Raw genomic sequence first — 16,081 nt, 5'->3', positions numbered from 1 at the left:
AGCTTTCCATTCAGTGTTATGCTAAAAAAAAACTCCGGTATTTATTCACAGTCCTGGTTCTGTAAATGGGAAACAAACATGGTGGCTCGGACCGAGCCATGAACAGTCCCAGCATATCAACACAGTGCTTCAGGGGCACAGAAGAGAGGGGTGTCATTTGATCAAATATCAACAACCTTTAGCAAAAACCAAAACCAATCTTTAACATCAGTTGTACATCAGTTTGCAAATTAATAAAGGTGCCCTTGTACGATAGCATTAATATTGTAAATCATTTCATTATAGTAGTAGGATAACATTTGTTGCAGATTTTAGTTTTGATCTTTTATACATCCAAGAATATATATATTCTTACTTCATACTTGGATGTATAAAGATGTATACTATCTTTACAGACGTATAAATGTGAGACATACTGTATAATCTATGAAGTCTCAATTTCCACAGCATAACCAAACTGCTTTGATTGCACTCCTTGTTGATTTATGACATTAACCTTGAGCTTAATGATAAGTCACTCTATGAAAATGTTTCAAGGAGGTAGAGGTGATTAATACATCAAATTATATATGAATAAAGTGTCATATTATGTTAAAGCAGATCTGGATAACGAGAAAATTAGTAGACCTTTAAAGTGACATACTCAGTGGGCTGGTTTATTTTTGTTACAGTTGAATCAAAACTTTGGCATTGGTTAAAATAACTTGGATGCAGGTTGGAGTATGAGGCAAAACTTGGAAAATTGAAGCAAGGTAATGAACCTAAATACCCCCAGTGTATCCATTTGTGTAAATGAAAAATATGTAAATATGTGTGAGTCAGCCTGGAGAAGAGCAAGCAGCGAGCATCCTAAAAAGGACATGCATTATCAAACACAGAGTTGTTGTTTCTGGGTCTCTATGGGAGTTGCTGGAGTAGCCTTTTTGCTTGCTTATGCAAGATAACGTCTACATGTCTGAGAGGAAAATGCAAACAGACCTGAAATGGAGTAAAATAAAGTAAATTCTGGGATATCCGTATGGTTACATTTGGAGGTTTGAAACTGTGAGACACTCTGTACCTTTCTCTTGAATTAGGTCACTCCCCTAATGGATCTGGTCACAACTGCAAATGACTGTGACTCATTTTCTAAATTGCTTGCTTATGTGACCACCCATGCATTACTGAGGACAGGCAGGAAATAACCCACATGCCAGGTATAGCATGCAACACAAACCTGCATGTTTGAGTTTTGAAATGAATAGTGGAGTTCGGTTGTTTCTGAATGAGTGACAACAATGTATTGTTTTTCCCCTCAATGATAAAATATTCTAAGTAGTCACCATTTTTATCATGGGTGAACACTGCTGGCATCCTTGTGGTGTGGTTCATTGTTTACCATGAGATATCTGTGGTTTTGGCTTTGTAGTTAAACCAACCACTGTAAAAAGCAAGGAGAGCATGGCGTCATGTACATACGTTGTCCATGCGTTTTACCGTCGTTGAGTTCAAGGTAATCTCTGAACGTATAGTCACAAGAATACTCTCCGTGGTTATCTTCCATCATCTTCCTTCGCTGCCATCCTCTGAATGGTTACATAATTCTGTTGTTCGTATAGGTCTACATAATTAACATACCGGTACTAAACAATAGCATAAAGATTACCCACAGGTGTTCGTCTTGGGAGGACATTTTTTGGAGATCTGAAGTGTGGCCTACCTTTTGGCAGGAAATGATGACGTAAATGTGTCACTCTTTCTGTGGGGGAATATAATGTGGACAATAGGTCTATAAGGGTGTTTGATGGCCCTGGCTCCAAGCCCCTGGTGTGTCTGAGACTAAGTGTAGCAATCAGTTGATAGGGCCTGGTATGTGAAACCTACCAATATCTCACAACTTGAAGAAGGAGAGGAGGTCAAGGATTTGAAGTTTATTTCAGCAAGCAGCATGTGCAGAGAGCCACCCCAAGCATACGCTCAGGAAGCGAGTCTGGCAGGCAGGTAGTAGTCAGCATAATTAGTCATCATGATTCATACATCAGTCAGCATAAATCTGTCAGTCATGAGGTAGTCAGAGATGAGGGACGTCAGGGGAATTATTATGGCAGGAGCCTATCTTCTGGGGTACCATAAAGCACTTTAGAAAAACAGGAGGAATTTGGCTACTTGGCTTTGTGTCATTGCTAATATATATTTTCTACAACAAAACAAAAAGTCTCAAGCAAGTGTCTTTCTCTCTGTCTTGTCTGCTCTCTCATGTACTTCTTTCATTTCTTTGTTTTTCTTTTCAGATCATGATTTCATCTACTTCCATCCTTTCATGTAGGAGAATCAACCACCCAAATCGAATGGAGGCTGTATCCTTCACTAATGCCTCTTGTGAAATTGCCATGTCATGCTTCATCCTTAACAGACCAACAGTTTATCACAGAAATATACTTTTGATCCCTGAGCACTCTGAAGCAGGACAGACTTTTTTTTCAGAAAAGAGTGTGTGACAGAATTTCAAACTAGCTTGAGAGACACACTAAAAGATCTAGGATTTTCCAAATAAACTCACGGGGCAAGTGACCAACAGTGAAGAGTGATGAAAATACAACCTTGTCTTTCACCAACAGACAAGGTTGATTCTGGGTGCTGAGAGTCTTTGCATGCTAATGGAAAGGTTATCTAATGTGTGCTCTCTATTATGTATCGGGGAGCTTCACTACACTTTCATGTGTTTCGGTTTTAGTTTGGTGCGTTTGAAAATATACTATCATCTCCATCCATTCCCCCCCACTGTTAATCCTTGTTTGCCTTCCAATGACACTCTGATCTTTTCCTTCCCCACCACTCATGGACTCCGGTCCCACCGATCCCTTAAATAAATAGTCTACTGGAATCCATGCATTTTCATTTCAACACACTCACAGGCATAATCTAATTTTCAGATTAAACCAACCATGCACCGTTAGTGCTTTCCTCATAGTTTTGAATGACTTTGTGAGTCAGCACACACATAAAACATTGGGGATTCAATTCTGTTTCCCTTGCTCTCTTATTTGGTATTTTGCTCTGCTGTCCAAGCCCAACATCAAGGAAAACTCAGGTGACTGTCAAACTCATTAAAACAAATCAAAATTAAGTCAGACAAGGAGTCATGCAGTCTATTTTCTCACAATGCAAAAGGTTACTGTCTGTCACTGCGGGTATGTTCCGTATCCGTCTTTCATATTGATATGCACTGACAAGCCTCCTTTACTTTTTTCGAATCCTTGAGAGCGGTTTTGAAGAATGAGTGGTCGTACAAGAGAGAACTCTGCGGATCTGACAAGGCTGCCTGCACCAAAGGATAATGACTGTGCAAAGGCAGGACATCATTATGAATACCAAAGACCCGCCGTGAAACTGAACCCGCGGGCCTCACCTCATCATTAAATCCCAAGCTCCACCATGAGGTGTTCAGCAAGATTGTTGTTAAATACCTTTTTGCAATCAAAGTGCCCATCTGATGCCATTGGTTCAAAGATCATGTCATGTCAAAGTGGAAGTGTTACTTTGGAAAGTTGAGTATTATCGATGCAGAGTTTTTGAGGGAAAGAAGCACCATTGCATTCTAGTTCAAATAAGAGTTTAAATTACATTAGGCACAGCATACCTTAACAATGCAAAAGTAAATGTTTTTTAGGCCCAATCATTTTCACCGTACGTTCTTTTTCAAAAAGTCTTTTGGTTGACTGTAAACAAATTCCCTTTCAAGGGCACAAATAAAGTACCAAAAGACGTTAACGTGTTAATGAGGTTATTTATATTTTTAAATGCTTCGAACTAGAAAACTTTAAAGTGGAATTCCTTTGAAGATGGCTTTGTTTCGCTCCTGTTGACTCAGAGGACTGTCTGAAGTGAACAGACTCCCCCTTAGTGGTGTCTTATGCAAATGCTTAGATATATGAAAAGGACTGTCACTATGTTAGCAGCTGCAAACCTAACAACAGAAGACATGCTATCAAGTAGCCTGTGCTTGGCTGGGCAAATTTGGTATGCAAAACGTAATGCAGAGCCCCAGAGCCCTTTTCTCAGGGCAAATTAGGGAAACTCCACAGAACTGATTAAAGATGTCATGAGATCTTTCTCTCTGAGGCGCTCTTTTAATAGAATCACTTTTAAAGGTTCCCCTCTGTTATCAACATAAATAGCAGTGTTGGAGAACAAAAATATTCTAGCATGGGGCCAAACCATTTTCATGGCTGCATTGGGCCAGACAATACTTGTGCCTTTTCCCATCTGCTATGGGGGTAGTTCCTGAGAAAAACTACTAATTGAGTTCTGGAGATCGCGTCTGCATTGGAGACTGTGCAACGATGTGAGGTACAGCAAATTGACTACTGATCTTCAGACCACATATGGAGATTATTAGGACTCCCTTTAATAGTTCTCCTGTGGTGTTTCTGAGTATTCTGGGGGAAAGTTCTGCATAAGTGGAGCTGCAGAAACAATGGCACCCTGTGGTGCATACCTTAGTTTGAGACCATGAAGCCATGAAAAAGCAATGAAAAAAAAAACATGGTTTAGATGTCATCCACCAAACCTACAGTCTCTTCAACACATTACCCAGGACTACTTATAACTCATTGTTTATGTTTCCTTGCAAACTTGAAGAGTGGAGAAAAACACTCTTGAAATGGGCTGAACAAGACATGCAGAATAATGCTCAGAATGATTACTGTTCCAGGGACAGGCTGTAGCTGCTTAAATATCTCCTGTGAAGGGCCATTAAAGAAGATTACAGAATTATCCCTCCAAAGTGCACTTTTGTGGGAGTCACATCAGCTGCATTCGGGCACATCTCCTGCATCATGTGATAACATCAAACTAGTTTTCCACCTCTGTGATGCACCTAATGGATCACGGTGGGATCATCACGTGTGTGAGAGTCTGTGAGTCTGTTATGCTCAACAGGCAACCAGGGGGAACAACAATCCTTCATGCACGTGCATCATTAAAGACAGCTGAAAATAGTAGCAATAGATTCAGTTAGATAAAACTAATTTTATCAAATGAACTGTCATGGATGCTTAAGTTTTAAGATGAAAGTTCACATGAATAATTCCTATGTCTGCTTGAGTAAAAAAAAGCAAGACCCGTTCTAATAAAAATTTTGCTTCAGCCCTTCGGACAAAACACAAATTCCCTGCTGACAAGATATTACAGACAGCATGCTCCATTAGTGAATGCTAAGTTGTTTGTCTAATATCTTGGAAATGACAGTGATGATAGATTATTTATAATTATATTTATTTGTTCACTGTACCACTGAAATGAATAAGATGATTTTTGTTATTTATGCTTGGCCTTGTGATTCAGTGGTCCTGTCATGTTGAAATGTATGATGATATATCCTAATGCTTTCAAAAAACTTCGGAACATTACAATTTGTTTATTTATTTATTTTCCTGAACTGGATTTTGAATGTTGTTTATCATTAGCCCACAGTTCTCCATGGCCCTCTTAATAGTGCTAGTTTTCAGCACAATTGTAAATAAGAGCTGGTAAAGAGGAGAAAAAAAGACAGTCAGTATGGAGATTGGATGAGAATAGAGCTGGCTGAGATTGGCTAAAATGAGCATAGCATTAATTCAGTCAGATCAGTTTAGTCAGGTCAGGTTGATCTGCTCAGCTTGACTGATGTTTAGCTTCGTCCTGTCTTTTGAGCCTAAAACTCAGCTGCTGACTGGAGTGGGTCCATTCTGTTCAACCTCCTACAGTTCAGAGACCCTCTGCCTGGAGTGCCCCACCACAGACGGAGTAACAGTGCTGTTTTATTCTTATGATGAGAGGAAACCAATTTTTGGTCTCCCCACTGGGCCTCTTGAATACTGCACAGGCGAACAAAGGCACAGGTCTCTCTGGTCGCTGACATCACATTTCCATCCCACACATATCAAACATAATATATAGTATTCTTTATTTGACAACATTTCAAACATGAACTTTGGCACATCAGTGGTGGATATGCATTCTGAGTCCATAGTCCATCCATGGAACTTTGGATGGTGATGGCATGGAGCATGCATCCAATGTTCATGCAGCTTTAGCATTCTGGGATGTTGTTTTTTTTAAGTTGTTGCTAGGTAAGATATTTTCAGGTTTTGTCCTCTAATTATTAAAACAACATCTTATCCTACGTATCATAAAATGGCCTTTTGTGCACTGTTGAAAATACATTCAGGAGTATTACATTGACCAGCCTTGGCACAAGACTTACATTTCAAAAACATTTTAGCCTCAACACTTTTCTAGCGTGACACTTTGCACTGTTAGATCTCCAGCCTCAAATCCACATCAAAGTCCATTTTTACTTTGATACACATGCTGAGAGGGATGACGCTCGATTTCCTGTGTGCTCTCTATTGTGTTGATCGTAGGAGGCTGTTCATGAATTTTATATGGGCTTAAGGACAACTACGAACAAAGTCAACAAAGTACAAAACCACAACTTTGTCATCTTTTTATCTCATATCTGATATCATTGCTCAGACCGAGATCTGAAATGTAAACACAGATGGTCAAATCCTCATGTGTAAAGGAGAAGAACAACAAGAGACTCAGTTATCAGCCTATTGGCTTCACAATAACCCAAAAAGCTCAGAAATATAGGGTTGTTCATGTCCCAGTTCCGTACTGTTACACACTCTTCTGTTGTCGAGGGATTATAACTTGCACAGGTGATTCCAAAAGTACCCTTGGGCCATTTATGCCTTTATGCTGCTATCAGTGGTTCTGTCTGTGACATCATGGCGTGCAGGGATATAACTCATAGGTTTACTGCCAGTGTTGTCCTTGGATAAACCTTAAAATGAGTACCCTTTAAGGTTGTGATGCTTGTGCACATTTTTTTTGCAGTAGTCCTAAGAATTTCAATGCACTCACTGAAAATGAGATTGGAAATGAGACCCTATCACTTCAAAAGTCATTGAATAAAAACAAGATGAATATCACAACATTAATATGACAGCATAGCATCACAATGTACAACAACTGGCTTTAGTCTTATTAAAATACCATTGGATCTGCATTAGGGAAACATGATACATGTTTGGCTGATTGTGGGTGCAGAATATCAGACCGGCCTGAAGTAGGCAAAGGACTGAGTGGGTATCAACTAATAGGATACACAGTGCTCCATAATGTCTCTTTAAAGGAGAATAGATGGGCTCGTGCTGAGCTTTTACCAAGTGCTGCACTAGTGGGATGTTGGCTCCACAAGCAATAAAACACTGTTAGAATCGGTAGCTTCAATTGTCAGGAAAGGTCAATTGTTTAAGTTGTGTCACGGTAGATGATGTTGTTGCTTTGTCATTTCCCTCATAGGTAGTGCGTCTAACAGATGTGCAATGAAAAGCAGCAAACACATTTTTATCAGAGTTTGGGTTTTTAGTCTTTTTCCGACTCAACCCCACTCTTCCAAATAATGACAAATGTGCTCACTCCTGTGTGGTCTTTGAGTGCATGTGTGTGAAAGAAGACTCGGTTAATGGCCCTTTGGACATATGTGCCTTGTAGAGAGACAAGAGAGCAGAGAGAGAGAGAGAAGCAGTTTAAAATCATGTTCACTGGTTTTGGTAGTTTCTCTAGTGCACAAGTGTGGTAAGCTATTAGAGTTTTGTAGGTCAGTGGATAAGCTGTGGCCAACGTTTCCTGATGCACTTCATGTTGTATTTATCAATTAAAGGCTACAGGGCATCTCCATTTGAGCAATGCGGGTGGGGGTGTGGGTGACATGAATTGCAATATACAGACAATGGTATAAAATATGTGCTTTGACCAAAATGAATAAGCAAATCTGAGATACAGGAATTTCAGAAAGAGCACTAGCCATTATGGCTGGCCATATTTTTCTTTTTTTTAAAGCAGATACCAGGATATATGGGGAAAAAGGATATTGAAAGTTTCTAAAAAAAAACACTGCTAAAATAAAATGGAATGATATTTTTTTTCTCATGAAATGCCATATTTATTCAAGGACTTAGCTCATTTTCCATCATGATATTAGATATTAGTGTTAGAATTAGAATATGGTAGAAAGATAGAGGAGATATTTGCACAGATAGTTGAGCTCAATACATAGTAGGCATTCAGATGAAGATCTTAAAAGAGACTGACCCCCATAGATGATATTGCATGTGAAGCTGCCAGTCTTATTAGTGTTTAAGCAATTTAAAAGAAGAACGAGAGAAAGGTCGTGGTGTTATGGCCAGAGTGGTTTGGACCATTACAGTTATAATGAGTCTCATGGAGGCTGTTAGGCCGAGATCTGTTGAATGTCAGACTGTAGTTATGCTACTGATTATACAGCCTGAGTCAAAGGTTTATCGAATTGCCTATGGCACTGCTGTACACTGCTAATGGAAGAAAGTTAATGGAACTTCTTAAACGATACCTTTAGGAGTAGATATTTGAGTAACCTTTTTGTAGTATTTGTAGGTTAGGTGATATCAATTGTGTTTTGGAAGTCTCTTTTAAAGGTCAAAGGTCAAAAGTTGTAAAAGATGGATGTTTCAAGAACTTTGAGAAGAAATCAAAGAAACGGTTGAAATTGCTTTGCTTCCTTTTCTTGCATTCAAAGTACCACAAGTAGGAGTAAATGTGTTTAGTTAAGGTGAGTAACGTATTGTAAATACTTAGAATTACATCAGCATTGTCTTACATTTTATTAGCTGCGGATGAAGGTTATGGCAGACACATGGCAGACAAGTTATGGCAGGGTTCCAAGGCCCACCACTAACACCAACCACCCCCCCTCCACCTCCAACAACAATAACAACCCAAGACCCCCTTTACAGAATTGATAGACAGATTGATAGATATATATTATTATTATCATTCTTTGTCAATTATAACAGACTGTATGTGCCCAGGAAACACCATCAACATCATTTGTGTCAAAGAACCTACAACACCAATGTTTTGTCTGCACATGTCTCACTTTTTTTCTTTTAATATATATACAGTATATGAACATTACCAACACCTATAAGAAAGGGTAGTTACATGCCTTTTTGCAGATCAGTTTCAAGAAACCTTGACCCATGCATGACCTAAAACGTGCTGGCCTGATATACAATGATATCCCAACACAAATTTGAGAGGTTTTCTAGGCTATTGTAACCTGCGAGAGAAAGAGAAAGGATGCACCCGAGAGATGCACATGAACCTGAACTGCTGCACAATGTAGGCTGACCTCTAACCTTTATTTCAAAACATGCTTTGGCAGGAAATAAGGCAATAAAGAGGTCATTCTAATGCCATAGGTGCACCTGTTTTCTCGCAATTGATTAATGATGAAGACATTATGACATGCCCTCTCAAAGTGTTTTCTGAGACCATCTTTTCCTGTATTTTGAAATATGGTGGGAAATAACATGACGTTTTTGGAAGTTCTCAACCAATTCATCCCCTTTTACTTGTTTTGTTGTCTTGATTCTCAAAGTTTCCATTTCAATGGTTGCTTCATTGATCAGCATGGATTGGCAAATGCCTATCTGAAGCCATCACTGGAAAAAGCTATATGGCTGATTTGTTTGCAATTGGGTAAATAGCTTCTATATGCCTTAATTTCATTAAGATTGGCCATTCACACAGGCTTGTAGGCCACTGGCTGCTGAGTTTTGATTGGCCATTGGTGGCCATTTTTGTTGAGCAAAGATTTTAGCAAATGTAGCCAAGTGTAAGCATACCAAATTTCTAAATTTTAGCATAAGCAGTAGGGATGTACCAGAATACAAATAAGTTATTGAGGAAAGCACAATTAATGCAATGGAAACAAATATTAGTTTTACCTGAATTTGCTCTTTATTATTCAGAAAAAAATCAGGTTCATGATTTACACATTGATTTCACTAACTAGTTGTTTCATTTACAACACATTATTGAAAAGTGATCGCTATATTCTGTATTCTCCCCCACATAATTAGGGATAGCTAACAAAACCAAAAGCCTGGTGAAGCAACTGGATTTCGTTCAAACCCCGGCAACCTCTACACCACCTGACATTTTTAAATGTGTGTTAATTTCCTCCATTACAAACCGTTGAAATATGGGGAAATCTACCCTGCATTCTACAATCTACCCTGCATTTCAATAACATGCTGTATATATCAGCCATAAGCTTCATGGCATTTTGACATAGCATCAACTAACACCCTACCAAGTATTTCAACAAACAACAGCTCAAGTGACAGCCATGCACATTAGCAGCTATTTTTAGCTCTAAAAAAATTATTTGAAGCTAAATACAACTGCATTTACAAAAATCTGCATTTGAGAACATGTCCTTGACATGGGTGCATGCTTAATTGAGATTAGATTTGTTATTTAGTGTCTGCTTTCTTAATGTATGCGAGTTGAGAGAGAGGACACGCGTGCAGCCCCTGCACCATCAGACGCATGTTGGCAGCAGCAGGTGGCTTGTGTATGAACTGGCTGCATACAATTTGGTTAGACAAACAATGATGAAATAATTACAATTTTCAATGCCATGCCTTGTCGTCTCTGACTCATCATGTAGCCTAGGCAGCATCATCATGTCTCTGTGCATTTCCATCAGCTGTGACTGCAGATTTAGAAATGTATACACTCCTCATTGCGGTTTAAGCGATTTGCATTAAAGAGTTGGATGGAAACCCAGCTAGTGCTGTGACAGCATTATATTGTACTTTTGTTGTGACAGGGCATATGTTCTTACGCTACTTGTGGTTAAAATGTGCTTGATGAATAAAAATGCGGCTGTACCCGTGTTTTGTGGTTTAGTTTACCTCAGATTCCGTTTCCATGCCAACAAAGAATGGATGATTGGACTAGTTTGGTTATTGAGAACGCTAAAACCATGCCCACTTCTGATTTTTTTTCCCGAAATACAAATACAAATACAGTTAATTTTGTTGGTTGAACAGATACAGAGACAAATAATGGCATGTCTGTTTACCTTAAAATGTGTCAGTTGCAGCACCCCCTATGAATGACATTTTACGGAATTTGGTCTGTGTCCAAGGAATGTGGTCATGATGTCAGGGTGTCAAATTTTCTGAAGTGTGAACCTTTAAATAGCAAGATATTGGCTAATGAAGCGCTAGATGTTTGCTTTGAAGGCACAAGGTTGTGCCATTCCACAAATGAATCGTAATGAGCTAAGGTGATGTGCCTCCTAGAGGCAAACTTTCCACAAACATTTTTGGCCAAGTTATTGACAAAAAGTGCTTTGAGCCTACCCACTTCAGAGGGTGGTAACACAAAGGGAAATGCACAGCTAGAGACACCAACCATTACTGAGTTTGTGGATTGGTGAAGTTTCATTAAATGATATCGCTGACAAAAAATTGACGGGGGGAAAAAAGCAGCAGAAGAAGAAAAGCGTTGACAAACACTATATGACTGCAAGTGCTGGCACAGTGGCACTCATAATAACTCAGGTAGTAGGAATACAATGGTATGAAACTCTGGCTTATGGGAACATTTTAATTTGAGATCAAATAAACAACACATGACTTTAAAAAGTAATCCCTTCAAGTGATCAATGTAACTGTATTCTGATTACCACCAATTCAATTGTAACTGTATCTGAATACAGGTATTCATATTTTGTATGGAAGACTGGATACAGTTGTAACATGTGTAATTTCACTGCTCATGTCTAATGTCATGTGATGAAACTCACAGACACAAAAACACAACAAATTTCAGTTTGAATCTCAATCCCTGTCAAAAGTTATAGACAGAAGTTGTTTTTGTGGTGCAAACCTGTAACTTTTAAAGGAGATATCTGTAGTCCACCAAGCGTTTACAATCGTTTTTGCATTCCAAACTCAAAATATTGGAGAGCATTGTGTCCCCCTCCCTCTTCTCCCCAGTTGCCAGGTGGAGGACACTGAACCTACACGAACGAGCGCAATATTAAACTTTGACAAGCGATGACGAGTCCTAGACTATAAGTAGGCCAGCTGTACTGTATACATTTGCAGTGTTTTCTATTGTTTGCAAATTATAAACCAGTTCGTATTTTTTTTTTTATTCTCTGTCAGTGTTAGCCAGATGCATGCCTGGCTATGTACGCTAGCCATAACTAAGCCTGTTATCCCGAAAACAAGCCCACTGTTCTGAAAATGGGCTACACACTGGATTGGACTTACTTCTTTCCAGGCCCCGATAATGATAACTAATTGCTCAATTTAATTGATAACGTATAAATCATTTCACATGTATTTGGGAGTAGTAGCCAACTGTTCTTCCTTGTTTCAGCCCGATGCAGATCTCAGTTATGAAGTGCTCTTACCAGTGTCAAGTGAAGCCAGGATGGGCTGGTCAGGTGCTACTGGTACCAGAGGCAGAGGGGCAGAGAGGATGAGCTAGATAGAAGAGGAGGAGAAGAGAGTGCAGGTCTTAGTGGTACAAGACGCAGAGGATCTAGAGGAAGAGCAACAGAGAGAAGAAAGAGTGCAGGTCCTGCATCCCTGTCACATTAACATGACTGAAATCTGTGAGGTCAGTGATCCGTGGAAATCCGTGAGCCATCCCTACCACCCACACATACACACAAGACAACATGTTCAAGCATATTGTTACATTTGTGAGGCTTTTCATAAATAGGCCAAAACACAAACAGACCTTCCGCTTCAGAATGGACAAGGAGAATATAGCATTGTTGTCAGAGAAACCAGTTTTTCAGTTTAGCCTGTTTTCTTAATCTCATTTCATGTTCAATGGTCATTTTATGATTTAGTACAGTGAATGTATTACATATTGGTCTTTTTTAACTGCACAATTGATGCTTTTTGAAAGGAATACAAGTAGCCTAACAGGTGGGTGTGATCTGTGCTTTCCAATGTAGATGCTAGTATAATTATTAGCTGCACATAATGTGTTCTATACTAATTATATTATCAAATTTTAGGAGAGGTCGGCAATTGTAGCACGCATAACACAATTGGAGGACACCAACACCAAGCTAGCTATATTGAAATTGAAATAGGCTAGCCACTTTTGCAAAAATGTGACACTCTTGGTGTGATGCTGCATTTCCTAGGCGCGTCCTAATGGCGGACGCAACGGACTTTTGTTATACTTTTAACCGTCAATGGAGACTTCTACAGTCCTTATTGTATATCCCCACATAACTCTCTGAACTAGTTCATCTTGGCTGGCGTGTGGAAGCATATGGGTCACTTATCGCTAACACGACGCCAAACATTTCACTTCACGTTCATTCATTTAGCGTTGATCCAAATCTCTCTTTTATTGCACAAATGTTGTTCGACAAATAACTGTTAAGTTGCCTTTGCATATAGCATGTGTATAAGAATGACACAATATACATAACATGTTTGTTCAATGGACAATGTTATAATTACCTTGCCGCCATTATATTTTCGTTGTTTTCTTAGGAAATGTACACTTCTCTGCTAGACTGTGCTGATGTCTTCTGCGCATCTACTGCATTTATTCACCGATGTGGCCTACTCAACACATTCTGTAATGCTAATGTTTGTTCACACTGATTATCTTAGTGGTGAAGGAAGAACAGCTGGTTCCTACAATCTTTGTGGTGTCAATACAATACTTTGTGAGGTAAGGTTTGTTGATTATAGTTATTCACCTGGACCATGATTATTGATAAGCTGATGTGTAATATTCACGCAGATAGCCTTCTGATGTCTTAGATATTTCTTAGTGATTCTAATAACGTTTTGCAAGAGAAGAATTAGCTGGTCATTTTGTCCACTACTTGTAGATACACCAGCTGAACACTGACAAAAATGATGTACATAAATAAATAATTTCTAACACTTAGGGGTTTCAATATACATTTTCATAGTGATGCTATTACAATACTGTTATATAAGCTACCAGGTTACTGAGAGTTTCTGAGGTGCACACACACACTGTTTCAGAAAGAATAAACCCACATGAAGACCAGCTTACTTTCTATACATATTACATTATACAGCATGTGAATGTAAATATGAATAGTAGAATTCATATACCCCACCTTTTCAGTAAATATGTCTGCCATAGTTGTTGTGTAACTCCAGTTTCTCCTGCTATCATAACCATTGTTATTATGGCATTTCAAGATGGCAAATACGTGGCAGTATCAGTAGCTATTAAAAAAAAATTGCTAAAGTTTCTGTTGACCTGGATAACGTGTCAAAAATAGCTTCTTTTCTGCCAATGCAAACAATGAGAGTACAATTTATGTAACAAAATGAACACAATAGAAAACCTTGGCGAAAGAAGTTGCAAAAATCTGACATATAATGCCTTAGAAGCAAACTGGATTATTTATTCGAGGATAGCTCTGTGGTAAGAATACCAATTATCTTTCTACAACTGAGAAGAATAAAGGAGGATGCAAATCCACAAGGACCCAAACTTGTTAATTAGCATTCTCCCTCAGAAAAGAGGATTTTACTGTACATATGAGGCAGACACTTGTGGTGCTACCTTCAACACAGAGCATCATCAAACACCAGTGGAGGTAGAAAAAGGTTTCAAAGTGCAGAATTTTAGATCCAAGTATAATTCATTATGTATAGAGGGGGATCCTGTGGCTGGTAATCCATGGGAAACCACAGTGCATCAACCTGGCATTTGCTGCCGCCACAGCATTAGGGAGCATCTCCTGACAGCATCATAGCAGTTACTGAATGCGCCCCAGTTTGGGCTGAGCTTATTAGCCTGGAGGCTTTGACCTGGAAGGCACTAATATCAAGCAAAGTCCTTACAACCAGAGAGTTCCCCCAGAAAGCACTAAAATCAAGCAAAGTCCTTTCAACCATAAAGTTCCCCCTTGTCACTTCTATTGTCACTTCCATTTGTCATTTAGGAAATGATTGCTGTTGGAACTGTCAATAATTCAGTCAGCCCATACAAGAAGGGTTACGCGTGTAACCACAATTCTATGAACATTGAAATGGGGGTTAATAGGTATACTTGGACTATATGGTTATGTTCTTACACTTGTCAAGAGGATACAATATAATTTCAGTCACTCCTGTCTCTGTGAGCTAACTACATAATAGAGACAGTGCATCTTTCAGATCATAATCCCAAGTTGATGGAAGCCAACATGGCAACATCTGGTGACTGTGACAACACATTTGACAGGCAGGGACAGACTCATAAGTGCTGGTGATGACTGTAGTCCACCAATATGCCATGTCAAGTAATGATTATGGAAGCTTTAGCACAAGTCAAGCCAGAAAGACTTGACTACTACGTCATTCATTCATTCGTTCATTACTCCTGAACACACTTGTTCCACACCTGTCACCAGCACCAATCAACTGCCTCCAACTGGTTTGGAAGCAGAAACTCAGCAAAAAAGTCTGATTTAGCCCAGGGAGGTTGGGGTTGTTTTCTGGGGAGGGTTTTGCATTCATTTAGTTGTTGATAAAAAGAACAAACCTGCTATCTGGTTAGCAGACTTGTCAGTGTAGCTACTTGTGCAGTCTGAATGTAAGGGAATGAGGACCAAATCTCTGTTACTATAAGTATTGTTACATGACATCAAACCACAATGGCAGCCCGCAGGGGTTGTCATGAGGAACTGTAAAATGGAACAAGCAGGAAAACAGCTGGCTAGTCCACGGAAAATATTTCTTTTGCGATGTTATCAGCGAAAGACAACAGAATTGAACTGTGAGGCCATGCCTCTTTAGTTCTGTTGAATGCATTCTCTCAGTATCTCACCAGTTATAGACAGTCCCCTCCCAGTGTTTATTACTTTAATAGCACCATCAAACATCACACATTACCATTGAGGCCTTTGCATTCATGGATATTGGTCTAGGATTTATTCTACATCTGCAGCAGATCCTCCTTTTGAATGAGATTTAGTTTACTGTGGCTATATTTCTAGTAAAGCACAACTGGTAAACAACACACTCCACAGGAGTGAGACTGTATAACCCCCCATGTCCTATAATCATTGAAATCACAGGTCCTCCAGAAAGCAATACCATCCACTGTTCTCTCCCAAGAGAGCCCCACCAGGCAGCCTCTAAACTTACCCCAGAAGCCAATTTCATATTTCAGTAACAGCTTGTGGATCTCATGGGAATTTTGT

The sequence above is a fragment of the Clupea harengus genome, chromosome 14, assembly GCF_900700415.2.
Source record: "Clupea harengus chromosome 14, Ch_v2.0.2, whole genome shotgun sequence".
Lineage (NCBI taxonomy): Eukaryota > Metazoa > Chordata > Actinopteri > Clupeiformes > Clupeidae > Clupea > Clupea harengus.
The sequence above is the reverse complement of the archived record's forward strand: the minus strand, read 5'-3'. Positions refer to the sequence as shown.